This window comes from Dromiciops gliroides, chromosome 4, assembly GCF_019393635.1.
Source record: "Dromiciops gliroides isolate mDroGli1 chromosome 4, mDroGli1.pri, whole genome shotgun sequence".
NCBI lineage: Eukaryota > Metazoa > Chordata > Mammalia > Microbiotheria > Microbiotheriidae > Dromiciops > Dromiciops gliroides.
In genome coordinates, this window is record NC_057864.1 from 30853334 (window position 1) to 30862203 (window position 8870).

The 8870-nt window shown below is 42.1% G+C and overlaps 1 pseudogene; it reads left to right on the top strand.

Moving 5' to 3' along the window:
* Window positions 1–2107: 2107 nt before the first annotated feature.
* Window positions 2108–7855, top strand: LOC122754552 (annotated as a pseudogene).
* The last annotated feature ends 1015 nt before the right edge of the window (window positions 7856–8870 follow it).

An 8870-nucleotide genomic window follows, 5' to 3' on the forward strand; every position in this document is an offset into this window, starting at 1 on the left:
CAGGGAGCTCACAAATAACCGAGTCTACAAAGTACTGAGTACATGGATAGCAATCTTAGAGGGAGGGCACTAGCAGTGGGGGAGGGTGGTGACTGAGAAAGGACACCTGCAGAAGGTGGGATCTGAGCTGAGTCTTAAAGGAAGCCTGCCAAGCTAGAAGCTGGAGGTGAGGCCAGAGAGCATTCCAGGGATGGGGAGAGAGCCAGCACAAAGACACAGAGTGAGGAGATGGGATGTGGTGCTGAGGGAAAACATCAACAAGGTCATTATAGCTGCAACATAGAGTGTGGGTGAAGGAATAAAGTATGAGAAGAATGGGGAACTAGGAAGGGGCCAGGTTGAGAGGACTTTGAATATCAAATAGAGGATCTGATATTTGATCCTGGAGAAAACAGGGAACTGCTGGAGGTTCTTGAGAAAGGGTGTGACATGGTCAGACCTGTGCTTTAGGAAAATCAAATTGGTAGCTGGAATAGAGACTGGACTGGGGTGGGGAGAGCCTTGTGGCAGGGAGAACAACCAGAAGGTTCCTGCCTTCTACTGACTAATGTTCAGGCATCAGGTGATCAGGCATCAGTGGAATGAAGGGCATGTATAAGGCAGATGTTGAGCAGATAGAAATGACAATGCTTCCATATTGGAGACTGGCCATAAGCTTTCAATTGAATGTCATTTCTGTAAATCTGAGATCCTTATCCTGGGACCAATGAGTGGCCATTCCAGCAGAAGAGCAAAACTATACTAATCTTGACCTTTTCCATATAAATGTGAAATAGGAGGTGGGGGGCAGTTGGAGAAAGGTTGGTCAATGAGATACCAGTCCTGGTGCAGGTGAAAGGGGCTCTGGTTTTGTGAGCCCAGATGAGAAAGGAGAACAACCCAACATTTCCCCCTTGTTTTCTCAGGGTGTTGACCACACCATTTTCATTGAGTTTTGAAAGCCCCAATTCCTGCTTTTTCTTCTTCCTCCCTATTAGCTGAGAGAAAGATTGGGGCAGGGTGGGGGGGGGTTAGTGTTGGTTCTCGCCAGTAGTTTCATTGCAGTAGATCGTTTAAAAGTTCACTCAAGTTGATTTTGCTTTGCTGCCAAGTTAAAGTTACCTTACTGTGTGTTTCTTAGCTTTGGGCATTTCCCCTGACTGTGCCATGCCTCAAAGGCCTTCCCCCCTCATCTGCATTCTGGCTTCCTTGGCTTCCTTTAAGTTCCAGTTAGAATCCTGCCTTCTATAGGATGCCTTTCCTTGTTCCCCCTTAATTCTAGCACCTTCTCTCTGTTGATTAATTCCTATTTATCCCATCTGTAGTGTGTTTGTACATATTTATTTGCACGTCATCTCCCTAACAGACTGTGAGCTTCTTGAGAGCAGGAACTTCTTTCCTGCTTTTTTGTATCTTCAGTGTTTAGCTGGCACATAGAGGGCACTTAATATTTAATGACTTAATAAATCACATGGCTATTAGAAAGCAAAGAGGCCATGCCCTATGAATGGAGTTAGTTTGTCATGAATGTGAATGGGACTTTTCTTCACTGTCCCTCCCCACAGATTAAAAAATAATAATAATATGGGAGCTAGAAAACAGAAAGGAGTGATTCTCATTCTCATATTCTCTCTCTCTCTCTCTCTCTCTCTCTCTCTCTCTCTCTCTCTCTCTCTCTCTCTCTCTCTCTCTCTCTCTCTCTCTCTCTCTCTCCCCCTCTCTCTCTCCTCCCCTGGAGTAGAGTGCCATCTGGTGACCAGTAAAGCATACATCAGATAATTATTGGGAAAGTTCTCACCCACCTTGACTCATCACCTTGTACTTACTTACTTGGCTAGTGGTTAGACAATATATATTTCCCTTCCCCCCTTTTATTTTTCTGATGCATTTTTCTTTTCAATGACAAAGTCATAATTAAGGACACTCACTCTGGACTTATTGTTATTTTCAAAAATAATTTTGAGTTTTGATCTGAATGTTATTTTAGGCTTTTGCCACATTCTGAAATGTTTTTCTTTCTTCCCTTCCCTTTCTCCTTCCTTCCCTTTCTTTCCTTCCCTTCCCCTCACTTCTCTTCCTTTCCCCTCTCTTCCCTTTCCTTCTTTTCTCACCAAGTTTATGTCCAAAGATGGCATCATTGCTAGATGATTCCTTCTACTGGGCTATGGTTCTGAAGTTCATTCCCAAAGATTTCTTCTTGCTCGTTGCTCCTCAGGGAGTTGATGCCATGCTGTCATTGAAACCCAGCCTGGATTCCAAACGTCTGGTTCCCAAGTTGTTGTTCTTTGTCCTTCATTCATGAAGAAGACCATGATATCAGGAGGTGATGTCTTGACTTTCAGTGAATTGGAGTTAAGTGAGACAGGGCTGTGCAAAGTCACCAGCCTCACTGTCTCCTCCAGAACCATCTGCATCTAGGGGCAAGACATCAATCAGGACGACTGGAGATGGCCCTGGATGAAGTCAGAGACCTTGACCTAGTTAAACTAAAGTCTTTACCAGGTCTCAGTTTGTCTGAGGCAATACCTACTCAGTGATTAGGCTAGGTAAGAAATGAAGCAAAAGATGGCCTCTTTTATGTACTAAAAAAATAATATCTGGTAGTGAAAGACCCTCAGGGTTTCTGGCCAGAACAGAAACAATTTCTATTTACACTCACTTCGAGCCATCAAAACCCAAACAATGACCAAAACAGGCTTGGGCCAAGATTTATTATTGGCCAATCAGAGAGAGCCAGAGTGATTTGGATTTAAGGCATACTCAAGTAGTTCCATTTGTGAGAAAATAATGGGGTTTGGGGACTCAGACCCCCTGAATCCCAATGGGCCTTACCAAAGTCTGGTTTTTCTAGAATTTTATTGCAAGAAATCTACTTTCCGGTGCAGCTAGGTGGTACAGTGGATAGAGCACCGGCCCTGGAGTCAGGAGGATCCGAGTTCAAATCTGGCCTCAGACATTTAACACTTACTAGCTGTGTGACCCTGGGCAAGTCACTTAACCCCAAGTGCCTCACCAAAAAAAAAGAAAGAAATCTACTTTCCTTTGGGCAGAGCGCCCGACATGTAAATGCATGATTCCTCATATGTACACTCGCCAATGAGAGAAGGAGCCTGCAGAGGCAGTAGGTGAAGGCAACTGAAAGATGGTGGCAAAGTCCAGAGAGTGAAGACTCAGTGCTCTGGGCAATTCCTCAAAATTCTAAGGAGTGGAGAAGGGGCCACCCTGCATCAGCAGGGATAGAAGTGGTGGGAAGGACAGTGGTAGCTCATGAATGTTTGATTTTCATTCTTTTCATATTTAAGCAGAAACTGCTCTTTCCAAAGTGATCAATGATCTCTCTCTCTCTCTCTCTCTCTCTCTCTCTCTCTCTCTCTCTCTCTCTCTCTCTTTTGGTGTGGCAATTGGGGTTAAGTGACTTGCCCAGGGTCACACAGCTAGTAAGTGTCAAGTATCTAAGGCTGGATTTGAACTCAGGTCCTCCTGAATCCAGGGCCAGTGCTCTATCCACTGCACCACCTAGCTGCCCCGCCAATGATCTCTTAACTGCCGGATCTCATGGCTCTTTCTCAGTCCTCAGTCTTCTTGACCTCTCTGAAATCTTTGTCACCATCCATCACTGGCTTCTCGTTAACTCTCTTCTTTCTAGGTCTTCAGGATGCTATTCTCTCTTGATTCCCCTCCTACTGATCTGACCACTCCTCAATCTCCTTTTCTGGGTTTTCACCCAGAATTCGTAAGTTTGCCCAATTAGAAACAAACTTTTGAGTGCCCATCCACTGGCAAACCCTACTTTCCTTCTGACTCTGCTGTTTTTCTTCAAACCTTAACCAGCCCATGGATCCTTGCACTCCCTCTTTCCCTGCACCTTAGTGGGCACTGCTCACCGGCTGTATTTCCACCCCATACAGCCTCTTCCTCTAATTGGTGGCTTCACCAAGCCTCCATTTGGGAAAGCGCCCATGCCAGACATGCTATCTGCAAACCAGGTCGAGCCCTGAACTACTTCATGTTACCCCCTTGCCCCCACACCTTAGCACCACCAGAGTGTATTTCCCTCACCTCACCCCTTTTTAAAACTCCCATTAGAATGTAAGCTCCCTGAGGGCAGAGTCTGACCTTATTGCTTATATTTGTATTTCCAGTGTTCGGAACACAGTAAACAATGAGTACATACTCTCTATCTTTTTATCCATCTAAAATACACAGTTTGTGCCAGTAGTAGATGGCCAGAACAAGATATGGATTCCCATGTCTGATATCCACTGAGGGAGGGGACTGATGTAAAGTTAGGGACTAGTACAGATGTAGGGAAAACAATGTCTGTCTGCCCACCTTCCTCAATGTATGTAGCTTTCATGGAGACCTTGGTGCCCTGAACCTTCCATGACCATTAAGAGAATTTCCAGTGACCTCTTAGACCTAGCAGGAAAACCCCAGCTGGGAACTAAGCCAAGTTCATACTTTTGAGTATCTGTCCATCCATCCATCCATCCACCACCCAACTAGCTAAGTCCATCATGTGACTTCAGCCTAATGGAGTCAACCACATAGCAGAGACACAAGCCTGCATACCATAAGCTGTATTTACTCTAAGCAGACTCAATAAACCAGGCAGGGCATCGTAACAATAAATAATGCCCCCCTCAAAAGCTGCTTTCTATTTACTTCGCAAGTCTTTTGTATCCATACATGTTTATTTCCTCTGATAGATTGTAAGTTCCTTCAGGATGGGTTATTTCATTCTGTTTTCTCTGAAGTATCCAGCAGAGTCTTTGGCATAGAGGAGGTCAATCGCTGCAAGTTCACAGAGCTCCAACCTTTTCCCACCTGAGGAGCTGCCTACCTCTGTCCCCCTTACCCCCCCTCCACCCTGTCTCCCCTGTTCCCTTCCTCCCCTGAGATGAACAAGTGAACACGGTGTCTGCCCTAGAGCAGTTCCTGAACAGCATCTGGAAGCTCTCTGCTCAAGGGCAAGTGAAATGCTTAAGAAGGGCCAGTCAATTGACTGGGAGCTTAACTTTTATTTGTAATTTTGGGGAAATTCATCTTTCACCACACTCCCACCACACCCTGTCCCCTGCCCCCTTTAGGTGTTGGAAGTGGCAGTTTTCTCTGGAAGGGAGTACTGAGAAAAAGGGGAAGGTGCTAAGTGACCCCCATTGCCTGGGGAAGGGTCTGTGGACTGGGGTCCTGCCAGGTGGGCCAATGTTCTCTAGAAGAATTAGCCTTGTGTAAACACAGGCTATTTTAACCTTGACTTCAGCAAGACTAGGAAAGAATGTTCCCTAATTTAGACCTCATAGCCAGCATGTTCCAACATACAAGTGGTTTATGTCTGAACCCAATCCTTCTCCAAGGCCGTAAAGTCCACCAGGGCAACAACTGATCTTAGTTATCTTTGGCTGTCCTCTAGGGCCAATCTTGGCAATGTGCAATGTGCCCTCAGGAAATGCTTGTGAAATAGAATTGAATTGTCTAAAATTAACATGTACATGCACACTCACACATACACATATTCTTACACATATATATTCATTCACATTCTCTCATATACACTTAAACACATACATATTCTCTCTTACATATTCACTCTCTCACACACACTCTTACTCTCACACACACACTCTCACACACACTCTAACATACACTCTCACACTCTCATACACTCTCACACACACTCACACACACCAACAGAGACCCTTGTAATCTCCCCCCTGCCAAGGGTTCAGCCCTCTCACCAGACTGTGAGCTTAGTTCCAGACGACACTGGTGCTGCAGCTGTTTCAGAGGCTCTGGGGGTCTCTTTCTCTGTCGAGGCCTTCCTAGGACTGGATCTGTGTCAGGGTGACTGTGGGGTTGGGCTCCACTTTTCTCTCAGCACAGCAGCTCCCTCCTTCCAACCTTCCAAGCCATCTTTGGTTGGAATATAATTTTAGTACATTCTTCTGTGGATTTTGCTGCTCCAGGAATTGTCCTCTGGCATTATTTGGATGTTTTTTTGGAGCAATCATGTCATTGGCCAGCCAATCTTAAGTCACTTTTTGAGAAAGGCATTTAGTAAGGGTGCACAGTAAGAAATAGTTGGTATAAAACATCCCTACCCCACCCCACCAAACCTGTAATGTGTTCTCCCTCAAGTACATAGTGGGCTCAAACTTAGAGAAGACATGGGACAAAGGGTAACTCATAACCCCTGGTTGCTCATAGTCATTCTATCCCATTTATGGAGTGTTCAATAAGTTCCCCTTAGATCTAGTTGTTTCTATTGAATACTAATTCATATTCTGCTAATCTTTGATTCTATTTATTAAAGTCTCAACATTGATCTTATCTCTTTTAGTCCTGTAGAATACAAAATTCCACTTTAAAATCAGTATCTTGTGCTAATCAAAGTATTCTTTCCAGAAATTTGCCAAAGTAATCAATTGTTCAGCCAAATCGTCCTTGATGTGTAAATTCTAATTACTCAGGAATTTTCAAGAGTCTAGAGGAGTGTCATACATAGGCAGGTATCTTGTGGAATGGAGCAGAGCTCTACTTTTACATATTTCATTTCTTATTTCTGACTTAGTTATTAGAGTAAGATCCCATTTCAGGATACCTAAGCACAGTAAATGGATCTATCTCATCACTTCTAGAAAGATAAAAGGGTGAGGAGTGTCTTCAGTGGCTTCCAAAACCATTGCTTCCCAAAAGACCTAGTTTACAGTTTTCTAAGAAGGGGAAAAACGAGGATGAGCATTCTATGTGGATTTCAAACTCATGACTTATTCCACAGCTTCTAATGGGACTCTGCCTATTATAATCTGCCCACAATTCTAATATTTACATTTAAAAATATAAATATATAAAGATATTTCTCAGAAACCAGTGGAATGTTCTGTTGGAACAGGAGTCCAGATGTCAGCCAAAAGTTTGTGGCTTGAGGTTAATTGAATCTGCTCATGATAATGGTTTTTGGTTTTTTTTGTTTTTGTTTTGTTTTGTTTTGTTTTGTTTTGTTTTTTGCGGGGCAATGGGGGTTAAGTGACTTGCCCAGGGTCACACAGCTAGTAAGTGTTAAGTGTCTGAGGCTGGATTTGAACTCAGGTCCTCCTGAATCCAGGGCCGGTGCTTTAACCACTGCACCATCTAGCTGCCCCGATAATGGTTTTTGGATGACTGAAAGGCTGAGGGACTTCAAAGTGAACGATTTGACACAGAGACCTTTTTCTCTAGTTGTAAGTTTACTGGACATATTTCTATCCAAAATGAAGGTACAACCCAAACATCTTGGATGTGTGCAATTAAGTTGCTTCTATCTCACTGTGAAATCCACAGAGGAAGAGATAAATGTGCCATTAGCCACTGATTTGATCCAAATAAGCTAATATAAATTTTGTTTCTGACCTGATGAGAATGGAAAAGATTGTATTAGAGAAGGTGTTTTGGAAAGTCAAAGCTACTACTGCCTTTCAGTTTCTACAGCTCTATTATTCATTCATTCATGAAAACTTACCATTTGAAAGGAGAAAGAACCTGAGTCTTGAAAGACAGGAGACTCAGCTTAAGGCATGCCATGGTAGGGTTATGCTTTCTAAAGCAAAGCCTTCTGTACTGGCATTGTCTATAACTGCACTGGAGATTCAAGCACTGAAATTTATAGAATTGACAGAAGGAGTAGTATGTCTTTAGAAACACTCTAAGATAAATTGCAGAAATCTGACCTTCTGGCTGGAACTTGAAGCAAAGTGCCTAACTGAATACTCATCGAAGAAGTGTTCTAAACCAGATGTTCAAAAGTTAATGTGGATTGTCTAGGCACACTGCATGTCAGTTGAAGCACAGTTATTACAAAATCACGCATCTTCCAACAATCCCTGAAACTGGGTCTTAACAGGATTCTTATGGTGAAGAAATTCAACTTTGTGGAAGTCTTATTTCACATCAGAACTGTGGAATTCAGTATTAGGATGGATTTAAGCTGTGAAGCCTGAAACACAGCAACTAGGTTAGCATGGATGTTTTCAGACCTGAGGGGAAAGTAGGCTATAGTTGGAAACTGATTATATGTGCTGCAGTTGGAAATATGTTCAGGACTAAATTATGATCCTCTTCGAAACATGTTTGTAAAAACTCAAACTTAAATGTGAAACCCTAATGTAGAATAAATGGGAAAATATACTGTGACTTGACAGTTAATATTGATCCTATCTAGTAGTATCTAATTTTAGGTTGTATTGATGGCAAGGTTTGATTGACTTTAATTGATGGTATTGGAACTGTGATTCAAGTGCTCATCAAAATAGGTCAACTTTTGAAAAATGGTATGATGCACTTTAGTATAGTCAGGGTTATAGTCTTTGAGACAGTATAAACAACTTTGTTAAAGCCTTATACAACTAAATAAACCAATAATTCTCAAGATTTATTTTTGTTTAGCATATTTTTCATTTAAACTTGATTATAAATTCTACTAAAGTTGTAGACATGGTAAATTTAAGTGATCTTCAACATTATTCAAGAGAACGAGTGATACAGTATACAAAGTTTTATACACAATCATTTATATCTCAATATATAGCTCCCTTAGAAAACATTTCTATTGTATAAGCAACTCTCATAGTTCATAGTCTGCCAATCTGAAACCTCAGATGGGCCCTTCTAAAGCAATATATACTAATGCTAACAGTGTAAAGCTTTTAAATAAGAATTACATTTGGAATGAAACTGGACCATTAGTATAGAGGTTTGTATTTAAAAGCAATACTGATGGGCTATGCTATTATATCATAGGTAAATGAATCTAAACTGACATATAGCATTGGGAAAGCATATAGTTAATCAGTGCAATATATAGCTTAATTTATGCAATAGCTATAACCAGTTCGAATTTCCCTTTGACATCATGT